Source organism: Dipodomys ordii, unplaced genomic scaffold (assembly GCF_000151885.1).
Source record: "Dipodomys ordii isolate 6190 unplaced genomic scaffold, Dord_2.0 Scaffold52, whole genome shotgun sequence".
NCBI lineage: Eukaryota > Metazoa > Chordata > Mammalia > Rodentia > Heteromyidae > Dipodomys > Dipodomys ordii.
Genome location: NW_012267268.1, coordinates 11342334 through 11359146, shown reverse-complemented (window position 1 = coordinate 11359146; position 16813 = coordinate 11342334).

Sequence of the window (16813 nt, the reverse complement as noted above, 5' to 3'; positions counted from 1 at the left end):
ATCTTTGGCTTCAATTTTCCTGGAAGCTGAAGGAGGTAAGACTCATTTGAATTTGCCATCAAGGACTCTGATTTCTCAAGAAGGCAGAAAATAGGCATAGCACTTTCCTTAGCCTGCTGTTTTCCTTTTTCAAGACTATACTTCAGGCCAGAGCACTTGATGTCATAATAGTGCTTAAATGGATGGTATTCCATGTCACAATGACCCCTTCTCTTTATCTCATCCCAATTAAGTACTGGCAGAAGCTTTAGTGTCTTTGAAGCCACTGCATGCTACTTCTAGATCTACTGTTATAGTCCAAATTGTCAAGAAAATGTAGCCCAGGGCAAAATTTATGTGCTAGCATACCTTCATTGTAAAGAGCAAACCTAATCTAGCAAGAATCAGAAGAATGGGAAGTAAGATAGGAAAGGGTGGGAAACAAATACAAACCAGTGCATAATAAAGCTGCTGTTACTACAGTGAGACTTGCAGCATGTCATGTAACTGGTAGGCCTAGAGAATGAAGTTTCAGGCACAACCAGCAGAGGGAACACTAAGAGGAAATTTATGTGGGTCTCCAGCTGTGGTGCCAGGATGCATACACATTGCCAGATGGATTGTCACAAAATCTTTCAGTTGGTGACTAGGAAAATACTTTCTAACTTCGTTTTGTGGTATTCTGTGCCATGAAGTGCTGGGAAAAGCCAGAAGCTTAGGGCCATCATTATCAGGCTGTGGGAACTCACAGGCCACAGGCTTACTCACAATTCAATACTTGATCAGAAAGGTATCCATTCATCAGGAAAAGCAGATGGGGCATAAAGGAGGCATTCAAACTAAGACAGGCACCTGGTAGGCCTCGCTTAAGGTACACAAAGTTCTTGTATTTGCCATAATTGTCTGTAACTTTAGAACAATTTACACTTTGCTTATTCTCTGGTCAAGAACACCCTTTGTTTCTTCACTTCCTTGACACCTGGTTCATGACCCAGGTCCCAGCTTGGCTAGTGGGCTCCACCTGTGCTGCTTTCTAACCTGGCACAGGTATCGAGACAGACATAGCCTGCTCGCTGTGCTATTTAATCTTCCAACTTTTGTTTCTACCTGTAACACATCTTTGACTTATACCATGTGTATATCCTTCAAGCTTTCTTTTTCTGTCCACCAACATGCTTTCTGCTTTTTATCTAGTTACATATTTACCTATTTCAAAAATTTTACCTATTTTTAATTTATTTTTAATTCTGTATCACTCATAACTGAACAGGTTTTTGCTCTCTTCTACCTAACTGGAAACAAACCTAATTATATTTCTATTTTGCAGAGTAATATATCAGTACTAAGACCTAAAATTCCATGAACATGACTCTTAGGATTCAGCAACATCATGTTATATGAGAGTCTTTATTGGATGTATTGATAATCTGAATTTGAATTTTTAATGGACATGTGAACATTCTACACCCTTACACTGACTTGTACACCGGCTGTTTATTTTATTTTTTTTTATTGTGGAAATACCGTACAGAGGGGTTACAATTACATGGGCAAGGTAATGAGTACATTTCTTTTTCTTTTCTTTTTTTTTTTTGGGTCCAGTCGAGGGGCCTGAACTCTGGGCCTGGGCACTGTCCCTCAGCTCTTCAGCTCAAGGCTAGTGCTCTACCACTTGAGCCACAGCGCCACTTCCAGCTTTTTTCTTTTTGCTTATGTGGTGCTGAGGAATCGAATTCAGGGCCTCAGGCATGCAAGGCAAGCGCTTTACCACTGAGCCACCTTCCCAGCCCCCATGAGTACATTTCTTATCAAGCATTGTTGTCTCCTCCTTTGTTTCCCCTTCCCAGCCCTTCCCATCCTCCCTTTCCCCTCTCCCCCGCCAAAGTTGTAATGTTTGTTTTTCAACATAAGGACTTGTACATCTCATTGTTGCAATGGGTCCACCTGTATCCCTATTTAAACGGTTTGTTTTTGCCCTTCCCCTCCACAAATTATACCAATACCAAGTACAATGAAATCAGGGGTTATACCATGGGGGAGGGACACACAAACCCCAAGATAAGTATTCAAATGTTTTTTTTCTTTCTTGTCATTGTTTCTAACATATTTATAAGATGCTTTCTTTATTTTTATTTTTTTTATGCCAGTCCTAGGGCTTGAACTCAGGCCTGGATGCTGCCCTGAGCTTCTTTGGCTTAAGCCTAAGAACTATGCCATTTGAGTCAGAGCTCCACTTTTGTTTGTGTGTTTGTATTTTAGTAAAGATAAGAATTTCATAGGCTTTTCTGTCCAGGCTGGCTTCAAAATGTGATCCCTAGATCACAGCCTGCTGATAAGCTAGGATTACAGGTCTGAGCCACCAGTGCCTGGCTGCAGACAAGCTATTTAAAAATTAATTATAAAAGATAAACATATATGTAAACACACACAAGATTGTATCTGTATACATATATAATACTGAGATACATTTCATCTGTCATTGAAGATGCAAAAGCAAAACTCATCGAAAACTGTTGGATAATAAAGGTGTTGTAGATGGGAAAGTGAGAGTGAGGGTAGTATGCCATGGTAAAACCTCTTGAAGCAACTAGCACACACTTAAAAATGAATGGAAATAAGCAGTTGGATTATTGAGATCCTGTTACAATATTATATACATATTCTAGTGCTTATATATCATGGAGATCATGCAACCTACTTTTCTTTGGGTCTGGCTTACTTCACTTAATATAATTTTTTCCAAGTCTTTCCATTTCCTTATGAATGGAACAATATAGAATTACATTCTGATGGAAGCATAGAATTCCATTGTGTATATGTACCACATTGTCTTGATCCACTTGTCTATCGACGAGCATCTGGGTTAGTACCATATTTTAGCTATGATAAATAATGCTGCAATGAACGTCATTGTGCTGGTAGCTTTAGTATTGCCTTGTTTGTGGTCATTTGAGTAAATTCCCAGAAGTGGGATTGTTGGGTCATAGGGTAGCTCTATGTTTAGTCTTTTGAGGAACTTCCACACTGCTTTCCAGAGTTGTTGAACAAGTTTGCACTCCTACCAACAGTGTACTAGCATTCCCCTTTGGCCACCAGCATCTGTTGTTAGATATCTTGATTATGGCCATTCTAACAGCAGTTAGTAAGATGGAAATCTCAATGTTGTTTTGATTTGGATTTCTTTTATAGCCAGGGATGTTGAACAATTTTTCATGTATCTCTTGGACATTTGTATTTCCTCTTTGTAGAGGTCTCTCTAAGGTCTTTAGCCAGGACCATATATAATGAAGCATATCAATATGAATTCCAATATATGGAAACAAGAGGTTCTTATTAGACCCTGTATGTAGTTTGCTCTTTCTTTTTTTTCTTTTATTTTTCTTCATTTCTCTTAGTTTTTTGGACCTCATGTTTTGCAAAGAAGTTATGCAGTATATGAGCCAGATGCCGGTGGCTCACTCCTGTAATCCTATCTACTCAAGAGGCTGAGAACTGATAATGGAGGTTCAAAGCCAGCCCAGGCAGGAAAGTCCCCGTGAGACTCTTATCTCTAATTAACCACCCAAAAACCAGAAGTGGTGCTGTGGCTCAAGTGGTAGAGCATTAACCTTGAGCTGAAGAGCTTTGGGACAGCACCCAGGCCCAGAGTTCTAGCCCCACAACCAACAACAACAACAACAAAAAAGATTGTGTAATATGTGGAACGGAAAGGGAATCACAGACACAGAAGGACAACAGATGAACCAAAGCAACATTGATATTCACTTGACACTATGTTGGATATGAACATTACAACTTGGGAAGGAAGGGAATAGGGAGGAGTAAATGGGAGATAATGATGGAATAGGATAACAATAATTAAAAACAAATGTACTCATTTCCTTATTTTTGTAACTGTAACCCACCTGCTCTTCAGCTTTCCAATTAAATAACACCCCCAAAATGAATGGCAAGAATTTGTAAAGCAGATCCTGTCCAGTGTGTAGATACTAGTGAGAGAAGAGAGAAAGGATAGGGTCAAAGATGGTGAAGTCAGTCAAAAAGTATATGTAGATTGTAGGGGAAAAGCAAAGGAGGAAACAATGTTCAATAGGAAATGTACTCATTACTTTGCTCATGTAACTGTAACCCCTCTGTACAGCATTTTTACAATAAAAAAGTACAAAAAAGTGTATGTACATGTATGAAAATGGAGCAATGAAGGATACTGAGATAGATTTGGGAAATAGGAGGAAGGAATATTAATGGAGAGGTGAATTTGACCAAGATACATTGTATGCATAGACTAACTCCTTAGTAGGGGCTGGGAAGGTGGTTCAGTGGTAGAGTGATTGCTTCACATGCATGAGGCCCTGGGTTCGATTCCTCAGCACCACATAAACAGAAAAAAATAACCCTTAGTAAAATTAATTTTGGCTAATGCAGCAAATGTGGGAAAAGCTAGGTACCAATGGCTCATGACTGTCATACTGGGTAAGCAGGGAGCTGAGATCTAATCATGATTCAAAGCCAGCCTGAGCAAACAAATAACAGAGGCTATTATCACTAATTAACTAGCATAAAGCTAGAATTGGAGGTACCACTCAAATGGTAGAGTAAATAAATATAAATGTGAACCTCTGAGTTCAAGCCCCAATACTGACACCAAAAGATAAAACAAATTAAAATAAGTGGGGAAAAAATCAAATGTATTCTAAAATTAGTAGGTGTGAATAATGTCAGGATGGCCTCAAAAATTTCTGTTAATAACATAAATTGCTTCCTGATGGAGATATTAAATTTCTTTAGTAAACCTGGAAGATATAAATAAGGCATAACTTAGGTTAGTCAAGCCAGATATTGAGCTCTCCAATGAAAATTCTTTTCTATCAATACCTTGTATAAAACCTACTCATACTAGAGTTATTAAGCTTCAAATTGTTCCTCTGGTTGTGGTGTTTTACTTCTAGTGGAAGATGAGCATAATGATTCTAGAATAAAGTTCCACATTGGAGATAGATTTGAAAGAACTATCAGATGACTATAACTTGGTCATGAGATAATGAAACATATTTCATGTATCTATATGTATATATATATATATATATATATATTCTTTTATCCTACACAGTCAGGTAGAGATGCATAGAACCATCATCAAAGCTCTCATATATTTTATAAAAGAAGAAGCAATAGTTATTTTACTAGAGATTGTTTAACTTTGGTAGAGCAAGGGAAAATTTAACTAAATTATATTGCTTGACTCAAACTCAATTTTAAGAAAAAATATGTTTATTTAAAAAAACAGTGGCATGTGGAAAGATAAGTACGATTTGATGGATGTTTTCTGTTTTCCAGGGACTGTGAGAGAAAGTTTACCTACTTGCATGATGTAATAATCTTAAGAACACTGAAAGGAATACATGCAGATTTTCAACTTAACATAAATTCCTGAGGTTTCAGCTGAAAACTGAAATTGTTGGGTCAGCAGGAAGAGGTCAAGGACTCAAAAGAGGTCAAAGACTGATCAGGACATAAGTATACTGTCCTGTGGGTCAAGGCAAAATTCAGATGTTCATTTTAGGAGAATCTCAGCTTTGGAACATTTGCTTACCCAAGAATAATTCTATGACAGACTGATTATCGAGTGTCACTGGTATTTGTCATGTCTCAATAGCAGAGGATACAAATCCTTCTTTCAAAGAATTACCAGAAGTATTTTCTTAGCATCCCTATAGGCTTTAAGATAAATATTTTCCTGGTGCTAAGCTTGATTTTTTTTGTTTTGTTTTTCATTGTTAAGACAGTATTTTTAATTACATTGGTAAATATCAAGATAGTTCCAATAATAAGAATTATATTACTTCTAGATGATGTTTTCTCATTATTATTGGTAAAATAATTATATTAAATCAAAACATTATTTAATATTAGGTCTGGATTTTGTAAAATTTCTTTTTCTTCTTCACATTATTTTAAAAGCTGTATGAAATATTCAAATATTTATTTTTTCTTTTTCTTTTCTGAGGGTGATTTTATTTTATTTTTTGTAATTATTTAGTGAGATTAAGTGATTACATAAATTTCACAAATTTCACAGTATGGTGAGATAGTGATAGTTAAAGTCACAAACACATTTTAACCTTCACAAGGCAAATTGTCATTATCATGGTCTATAATGTTTGTGAATTCTATGGGCTTTGACAATACAACTATTTCTTTCATGTTGGGTGAGATGTACATTTCTTTCCTTTTACTTAGTGTGCTGTTCCCTCTTTCCCTCTCATTCCCTCCCTCCCATCACTGCCGTTGAGCTGCTAGTTTGTTTTCATCAGTGTGCAGTACAGCTGATATATATAATATATATCTATATATCTTGATCATATATGTGATCAAGAACATGGTGTCATTTAGAAATGATACAACAAATTAAGTAGAAGTCCTTTGTTTCTTGAGTACTGTTTACTTTGTCATAACTCCTTGCACTTTGAATTTAATATCCACATACCAGGGAGACCATGTGCCATTTATCTCTCTGATCTTGTCTTACCTTGGTCAGAATGATTTTTCTAGCTCCATCCATTTCCCTGTGAATGCCATTATTTTGTCCTTTCTAATGGCTGCATAGTATTCCATTGTATACAGGCACCACAGTTTTGAATGCATTCATCTGTAGTGGGGCATCTGGGTTGTTTCCATATCTTGGCTATTGTGAACAGTGCTGCAATGAACAACAGACCAATAGCCAATATTATACTAAATGGGGAAAAACTACAACCAATTCTCCTAAAATCAGGAACAAGGCAACGATGCCCATTCTCTCCACTCCTCTTCAATATAGTTCTGGAATCTTTAGCCAGAGCAATAATACAAGAAAAGAATATTAAAGGGATCCACATAGGGAAGGAAGAAATTAAACTATCCCTATTTGCAGATCACATGATATTATACCTTAACGACCCCCAAAACTCCACTCCTGAACTCCTAGAACTTAAAAACTACTTTGGCAAAGTAGCAGGAAACAATATTAACCTACAAAAATCGGTTCCTTTCTGTATACCATCAATGTATAACCAAAAGGGAAATCAAGGAAACAACCCCATTCACATTAACCTCAAAAAATAAAATAGGAATTAACCTAACAAAAGATGTAAAGGACATATTTAGTGAAAACTATAAGAGCCTAATGAAAGAATTCAAAGAGGTCACCAGGAAATGGAAAGACCTTCCATGTTCTTGGATAGTCGGATTGTGAAAATGGCCATACTGTCAAAAATGATATACAAATTCAATGCAATTCCTATCAAAATACCAATGACATTCTTTACTGAAATAGAGCAAACAATCCAAAAATTCATATGGAGCAACAAAAGATCTAGAATAGCCAAAGAAATTCTAGGCAAAAGAAGCAGAAGGGATCATGATGTTTTGTAATACTTGTGATGGTTAATTTTGTGAAGGTTCATTTTGCCACAATATTCAGATATTTGGTCAGACATTGGCTGTACAGAAGATTTTAAAAAATGAGATTAACATTTAAATTAACAGACTTTCAGTAAAGCATAGCACTTTGCTTTGAAGGTACGTCCAAGCAGATGAACACCATAAGAGAAAGGAAACTGGTCTCCCAAGAAAGTGGGAATTCTGTCTCCAGATCCCCTTTCACCATGAGCTACTACAGTAACTCTTTCCTTAATCTGCAGGTTGACACTGCCCCGAGACTTCGAATTTTCTAGCCAACACAACTGCATGAGCTAAATTCTTCAAATGATTCTCTCTGTATCTGTTTGTATGTGTACAGTATGTATACATTTGTATGTTTTATCACTACATAAATATCTAAGTGCTTGCTATTACCCTGAATATCATGAGAAGAATATTCAATTTGAAATATGACAGTGACAACAAAAAACCATCAGTGTTGCTAGAAAATATTATGTTAACACGCAGATATAGTGTTGATATGGTTAAAAATTGAAAAAAATGGGATTAAACATAAGTGTAAAAGTACATTTCATTCAACTCCACTGTTTCATTTCTTTATGTCTATGTATAGATGTGAATTTGTACCAGTTTAGTTAATTGTTTTTTGAAAAATAGAAGTTATGGACACCTATCTTACTGAAAAATGAAGTAAAAAAACAAATTAGGTAAAAGCACATGATGGATTTAAATATTATTGCATATGTGGATACTGCAATAATATGCAGATTTGAAAAATGTTAAAAACATGGAATAATATTGAAGATTTAATGCTAAATAAAAGTAAAAAGCTTTATTCCCAAACACTCAGAATTTAGATGGATCTGTATATTTAGGAGCATTGTATATGCACCCCAAGGCTCTCAAGGGAGTTTTCTGTGTTTCAAATTTTCTCTTTCATGGATTATTTCTCTCCATCATAAAATACTTTTTATTTATTTGAAAATTAAATATGACATAGCTTGGATTTTTTGTTATATAAATGAAGGGTATTAGAGAATAAGTCAGGAAAGAAAGAAGATACAATGGACTGGAAAGACAGAGTAAGAACTAATAGAGCTTCAGAGCTTATTTAGCTTTTTCCCTTCCTTGTATGTGTCACTTACAGAAGCTTGATTTGTCAGAAAGCTGGGGATGCATTACAAGTGAATTGAATTGAAATGACTGAGTCTGAAGTTTCCTACTGGCAGTGAGAGAGAGAGAGACAGAGACAGAGACAGAGAGAGACAGAGACAGAGAGACAGAGGTAGAAACAGAAGTTAACAGGGGCAGACACAAAATTCCAACCTCTAATTCCATCTCCTTGTTCAGTAGATTTCCATATATGAATTTTGGGCACACAACATTTGACCAACAACAAGAAAAAGTATTACCATTGGTAAGACTGTGGGATGGGAAAAACCAAACTGAGAAGCTTGGAACATAATTAATGTGATGAGTCAGCACAAGCACATGTTCCCAGGAAGGAAGGAGTTCAGGTCAACAGTTTGCTCATATACTCAGAATACAACCTTTCTCTTCCACAACCCTAGCTTGAACCCTTTTTCCACTTTTACGTGTTTCATTCTTCTTAGGTGCCTTTTGGTGTTGAGATTGAACCCAAGGCTGTGTACATTCTATCAAGAAAGCCACGTGCCTAGCTTTTTAAACATTATTTGCTATTGTTTAGCTGGCCACTGGCGGCTCATCCATGAAAACCTAGATACTCAGTAGGCTAAGATCTGAGGAACGTGGTTCAAACCAAGCCTAGGCAGGAAAGTCTCTGAGTCTCTTATCGCTAATTAACCATCAAAAAGCTGAAAATGCAGCTGTGGCTCAATGGTAGAGTGCTATTGCTGGGATAAAGAAACAAACAAACAAACAGATGACAGATACCAGGCCCTGAGTTCAAGTCCCAGGACCTGCATAAAAGTTTGTTTTGGGTATAGAGTAACTAACTTCCTGAATTGGCTTTAAACTCATGATCCTCCTTGCCTCTGCCTGGCTTTTGTACTTATTTTTCTATGAGTAAGATGCATAATGTGATTTACTTGGCTTTGTTTATTTGTCTAGAAATGTGTGTGAATGTGTGTGTACCTGCACACGTGCACACACATGATATAAGGACCTGAACTCAGAGCTTTGCACTTTTGCTTACCTTATTTCCTCACAACTGGCTCTCTATCACTTGAGCCACACCTTCACTTCTGTGTTTTGCTAGTTAATTGGAAATAAGAATCTCTGGATTTGTCTGCTTGGATTCAAATCTCAATTCTCAGATTTCAGCCTTCTGAGTAGATAGGATTACATGTGTGAGCCACTATCTCCTGGCTTCATCTACTGATTGTGGAGTTTTTATTTTTATCTTTTTAATGAAAGTTGAAAATTAAGATATGCCTCTGAGGAGAGAGTTATTTGATAGTAAAAAATTTTTGCTTTCCAATGATACAAATGTCATTTGTGAAAATACCAGAATAAAATAGCATGCAAACAAACTAGAAATCACTCTATCTACTATGAATTAAATATAATTATATAATATATTCTTATGAACATGGCCCTATTGCCTATGACACCAGGAGCACAATCTCTGAGGACAGAGGTAATGCCAGGATTCATGTAAAGGCTGTGCATTCTGCTGAGAAGCACATGGTTGTGATGGGAGTAAAGGTGCAGAAGCTCACGTTAAACCTGACTGTTTAAGTTTTCAAAGCCCGTGACTCTTTCATATAGCTTGTTTTCACAGCATTCTGGCAGCTGACCCATCTACCAGCTTCTTAGAGCTGCTCTCTTTTCTGCCTGGAGCTTCCTTGTGGCATCAGTATCTCTCGGGCTTTGAGAGCACTTGTGGCAGCAGTAAGGAATGCCAGAGGAGTCAAAGTGCATCTAGACCAGTTTCCAAGTTTTTTAATTGGTATTATGTGAAGCTTAATTGGAATTATTTCCAGAGGCCTGAGGGATCACCATTTCTAATCAAGATAAAAAAGTAATTAGTAGGTAACTGTGAGGTGAGAAAAAAAAACCTGAAATACCTCTGACCCATTTGATACAGTGTTTATGTAGGAAAATGGTTCCATGGTTTGTAACAAATTCATTTCTTTAATTAACCAACTGAAGATTGCAGTTGATATTAAGACTGCATAAACATGGCCTGTTTCCAGATCCAAATGAAGTAAACAACGACAAGATATGCAAATGTACCTCACAGAGCAAACGCCTTCCTACTGGTGTCAGGTGAGAGTACTAAAACTTCACTATCCTAAAGTGGAAGACTTCTGCTCTAACCTCCCCGTTCTCAAAGGACCCTGTTTTCCTCTACTGCTCTTGTGTGCAATAGAGGACTGGAGAAAGCAACCTATTCTGTTTCATCTCCCACTAAAATAATGAGATCCAGGTGACTCTTCCTTCAGATTAGTCTCTAATCACAACATCAGCCTCCCTTGAATTCCTCCTTCATCTTCTACACTGTCCAACCTGATGTGTCTCACACAATGCCTTTTCTTTTATGTTAACATTGACTTGAATTAGCCATCTTTGATGTCTTACATCTACTTGCTTACATACTTCTTTCTGTCATATGCTCCTTATTTGCATGATTCTGTCTTCAATTGGGGCAAATATAACAAGATATTGTTTCTGCAAAGGGATTTATTGAATTCAAGCTAAACATAATTTAACAAATTCTTATTACAGTGGCAGCAGAAACTTAATAAATAAAATCTATAAGAGCTGTTCTATTTATCTTACTATTCCATTCACTGAAAATATATTCTATTATTATATGATCCAATTAGCCCATTCTTAGAAATATATCTGAAGGAACTGAAGTCAGCATACAATAGCCATACCTGAATTCCTACATTTATTATCATGCTATTCAAAATTGCCAATATATAGAATTATTCTTCTACAGTAAAAATGTAGCATACACACAATGGAGTATTATTCAGCCAAAAAGAATGATGAAATTTTGTCACTGCTGGAAAAATGGATGAAATTAAAGGACATAATAGTGAGTGAAATAAGTTAAGAACATAAAGACAAGTATTACATGTTATCCCTCATATGTGAAAACTAAGGAAAAAATAAAGAACATCTAAAAGTTGAAGAGGGAGTGTTAGGGAAGGGGAAGGAAGACAGGCTGATGAAAGAGAGAGTAGGAGGGAAGAAGGCTCAAGAGGAATGACAGACATTATTGATATATTATTTATACTTGCTTATAAATATCAAAGTGAATCTCATTGCTTTATAATTAATAAGTATACAAAATATAGAAAAGATGTACTGTATATACACTTTGTTGTCAATCATAGTTATTTTATTTTTTTTGAGTTTTAGGTTTGTAGGACATATCAGTGATTGAAATATGAATGACCCATACTTTTGTGCAGATTTCACATTTTGTGCAGATAGTAAACAGTGAAAAAAACAATTGGAATCGGTTGGTAAGTTAGAAGGTCCTATGTGCCATGGAAAATAGAGGAAAAAAATGAAGCAACATAAGGTCAGTTGGAATACAAGCCAAGTAAACCATTTTAGGTAGTTTATCAGGAGATGAGCAGACATTTTATATGGAATAAGCTGGAGGATGAGTTGCCCAAACAGGAAGCTGGTACAAGAAATAGGAGGCATTTCTGAACAGCAAGAAGGTCCAAATGGCTAAAGCTGAAAGATAGAAACTGGTGGTGGTGAATTACTAGGTATGGGTCTGACAGGGAATCAGTAGGGGCAGGTCAGATCAGGCCTTGTAAGCCATTGCAAGGGCTATGGCTTTCATGAGTAGAGAAACATGAAGCCACTGTAGACTTTTGAAAAGAAAAGAAGTATTATTTATTGTGCAGCAGGAAAGAATTATGTAATTATAATGTGAGGAAATAACATGGAACACATAGGCAGCTACAGTTAAATCTTGGTAAAAGAAACCAAAGTCTCCGGTTGAAAAGTTCTAAGTAGAAGTGAGAGGAAGTATTTGGATTTCAGATGTGCAAGGATAGAATCAACAGAACATTAATATAGGGTGAGAAATAAAAGATAACTGCAAGGATTTGGGCCTGAGCAGCCAGAAGGCAGGAGTCACCTGTGATGGCAAGGAGGAAGATTAGCAAGACATGAAAGAAAAGGACCAGGAATGTAGTTGTGGACATACTAAGTTGGAAATGACTCTTGAGCATGCAGTAGGAAATACGAATCTAGAGACAGAGGAAGTCTGAAATAGAAATATAAACTTGGGAGAAAATGATATTTAAAGCAGGAGATGGGAAGGGATCACAAAGAGGTTCATGTAAATAGAGAAAGAAAAAGAATAAAGCATGAGCTGAGCCCCAGGGAACTTGAACATTAAGGTTGAGCAGGAAAGGAAAGATCAGCAAAATGAGGTCGATTTGAAAATGCACTAATTTGAAATGAGCCCTCCAGGGAAGTTCAGCCAACCAAGCAGGGAATATGTGCTGAATACATCCTATTTCAGGGCACTATGCTCAGAGCTCTGGGGGATGCCAAGCTAGAAGAACTATTGTTTCTCTCCAGGGATTTATAGCTCCATTTAGAAGAAAGACAGACAGATGTACAGAAAGACAGATAGATCCATATAAAAGAAACATTAGTGATGTAAAAAAAAGTCAGAATAGATACATTTATTGAATGTCATTGCTGTGATCTAAATGTATACTCCTAAAATTTGTACAAGGACTTTTATGATGTGATAAATCATGAAGGTGAAGCCATCATGAATGGAATTAGAAATTTTTATAAGGTTGAACGCAGAAGCCAAGTTTCTTTCATCCTTTTGTCCTTTCTGCCACAAGAGAACACAACATTTATCTACTCCAGGAGCTGTAGTGTTCAAGGTGTCTTCTTTAACTCAGAAACTATTCTCTAAAGAGACACCAATCCTGCTGGTACCTTGATTTTAATGATCCAAGCCTTGATATTTGTAACTAACAAATTTATATTGCTTATAATATTTTCTCCATGGTATTCAATGTTGAAGAAAGACTAGATTAAGGCAGTCAGATCATCCATTTTCCCCGATTAAGTAGAATTGATGTGGATCTTGAATTAAGAATTTGATTCATTAGAAAAAACATTCCAAGTGAGTGAAGTAGCAGGTAGGTCAAGTCATGAAGGTTCTGAGCCATGTAAAGGCCACATCAGTAAGTTGGATAACTGGTGAGAGACTGGAATTGATGGTGCAAGGGTGAAGGTTTGATTGTGGAGGTAAAGAGCATTTGTGGACACCACTCAGGCATGATTCTTGTTTCCTGAAAGTAGGACAGCTGAAGAATATAATTGTGTTTTGTCTGTATTTGGTGACCTGGATGATATTTGAACCCTGGATGTTCATGTGCTTGAGGCCCTGTATCCAGAATGGCAGTGTGGATATGGTAGCATCTTTTAAAGCCAGGATCTGTGGGAGGTGATTAGACCATGGGGCTTAATCATGATGAAAGAATTCATGTTGCCTTGTTAAAGAAGGTGAGATCTGGTAGGAAAGGATTTGTTTCTACTAATGTGGGTTCATGGAAAAGTAAGGATCCTAGCACTTCCTTGATCTCTTGTTCTCTTGCTGTCACATGTGCCGCTTTGGCACTCAACCTTTCAACCATGTAGAGACTTAGTCAGGGCCCATGCTAGAAGTTAGGGTGCTGTTTGAACCCTCTAGCCACAAGAACCCCAAACAAATGAGCTCCCCTATACTCTTCCAGCAATATGAAACACACCAGTGATCCAATGTCATTCTTTGGCCTGCTTCCTAAATCCATTCCTCTTGCAACTTTTCTTGAGGACAAAAGTGACCAATAGGATTGAGCAAGACTCTGGCTAGCTTATGAGATAATGAATTCAGAGAGTTTGCTAACCTGAATCTCAATTAAAAGTTAGGAATGAAATGAAGAATGCTTTACACCAGAACACAGTTCAGTTCAAGACATTTATCAAGCATCTACTGTAAGCCTGGCTCTTAATTCAATTCCTGCCACAAAAATGAATAATATATAGTCTCTGTCTTGATTTTTCAACGTCAGTATCCAGGAAATGAGGCTCTCACTATATGGAAGCAGAGAGTGAGACAACTCAAAAGTGCACATTCAAAAGAGAATGAAATTTAGGCTGTGTGAAGGCTTCTTGGTAAAAGTGTCCTGTTGGCTGTATTTTGAAAATAACCAGACACATGGAGAGATAATGTACAACCATGACTACCTATGAAAGGTCAGTTTACAGGGAGCAGATGTTCCTTCTCATCTCCATTTGTGTAAATCTCAAAGTGCTCCTTGTTTTATTCTTTAATTATAAATCTGTCACATTCTCATACAAAGAGAAAGAAGGTGAATTCCTGTGGAAGAATTGCTGGATGAATAATGTAATAAGTGAAATGATAGCTGCAATTTTACTTCACACTTTAATAAAGTAAGAGATCATGCTGTAAAGCTCTGTGTGGAAGGGCTTCCTGGAATCAGAAATAGGAGAGACTAAGGTCTGGTGAAAGAGCTAAGCAGCGGGTGGTGCAGCTAGTGCTTTTCCCACATGGAAGGGTGGCAAGCAAGGGATGAGGATGGCATCCAGCATATCTGGACCAGTGCCTGTCCCAGTGCTCCAGGAGTCTCTCACACTAGGAAAGACCACAAATGTTGGTTTAGGTATACTATTGATACATTATATTTCAAGCATGAGTATCTAGTTTCTCTGAGATCTGTTTCCATTCTTTTAGTTGGTGAGAAAAATAGGTCCTTAGGCTCTTCTGTTAATCTTAGAACAAGGCAGCTGATTGGAATAGCAAAATTCAAAGGAGAAACTAGAGGTTGGAGCAGTGGCTCAGCTGGTAGGGTACTAGTTAATGAGTGAAAGTGTCAGGTTCTTAGTTTGAATCCTGGTCTCAGACCTAAACATTTTTTTAAAAGAAATTATTTATGTTTATCTTCTATAATGGAGTAAATAAAGCACATAGTCAATTGACATTCATTAAATTCATGATTATAATATCTACCTATCATCTGTTTATAATCTACCATATCTGTTGCACTGTGCAACTCAAATATCCAAACTACAGAAGATCCTGAAAGTCCACTGAAGGATCCGCATCTATCATTGCAAGAAATCCCCTCAAGATACATGCTGGTGACTTTGCACCTATAATCTCAGCCACTCAGGAGGCTGAGACCTGGTAGATCAAGGTTTGAAGCCAGTTAGGGCAGAAAAGTCTGTGAGACTTCATCTCCAAAGTAAAAGCACAAAGCTGGGCTGGGAGAATAGCTCAAATTGTAGAGCACCAACCGCTTAAGTGCGAGATCCTTAGCTCAAACCCCAGTTATGCTTTTATCCAAAGAAATCTGTTCAAAGAAATGAACCCCAGCAGGTTTGCTCAGGTAGACAAGGCTATATGTGCCATGAGGTTATGTACCCTATTAGCTCACCTAAATTATATATATATATATATATATATATATATATATATATAAATTCTACTGACATCTTAATTAGAAATAAAAAGAAAAACAATAAGATTTATTCTTAGGAACAAATCTCATCATTATTAATTTGGACCAGAAAGCAACTGTGAACATAAGGGAGAAAGTTCCCACTCCTTACAATACACACAAGTTCATGATGACATTGAGTAATAAAACAGTAGCCTTGAAGAAGCTAAAAAAGAAGTATTTTTATTATTATTCAAATCAATGTAGCCATGTTGTTTTCATTATTCTGACACGGCTTTATATGGTATCTTAGACTGGTTTCCCTGGAAACAGACTGAGACCAGGCATGGAGCCCAGGCAGAGGGTTCATTAGGGAAAACTCTTGGGAGGCATGTCTGAAAGCAAAGGGAAGGTAGAGTGAACCTAAGCTGGAATAAGGCTGTAACGGGGGCCCCTGAGCATCCCTTAGGGAGCTGCTGTTGAAGCAGTCTTAGAGTGGTGTTGTATGTCAGGGATCAACCTGTGTAGTCCACATTATCATGTGGCAGGCTGAAGGCTACCTCAAGCAAAGAAAGATGCCTGTTACCAGGGGTTGTCTGTGATCCACTCAAGTCGATATGTCAGCAATGAGGGAGTGGTGTACCATCCTTCAGGAGGGGATATGGGGCATGGTTAAGAGATCAATGGTGCAGTTCACTCATCATCAGGCTTGGATAGGTCTCCTTGAATCACAAGCAGTAATAAGAAAATTGACACATTTCAGTGTTTATTCTAGTCCTTCTTTTAACCTGGTTTGATAGGTACAGGTATTTGGAATCCTTATGCATCTGTGATGGAACTTTACAATTTTATTTGGTTTGGGGACTTCACAAAATTATTTCTTGTATTCAGGTTCATTTGTCTTTCTTCACTTTGGGTCATTATTCTCTTAACCTATTGGAGAGGAAAATAGGAATGACAGCAAATTGTGGCGGCAGAGGAAG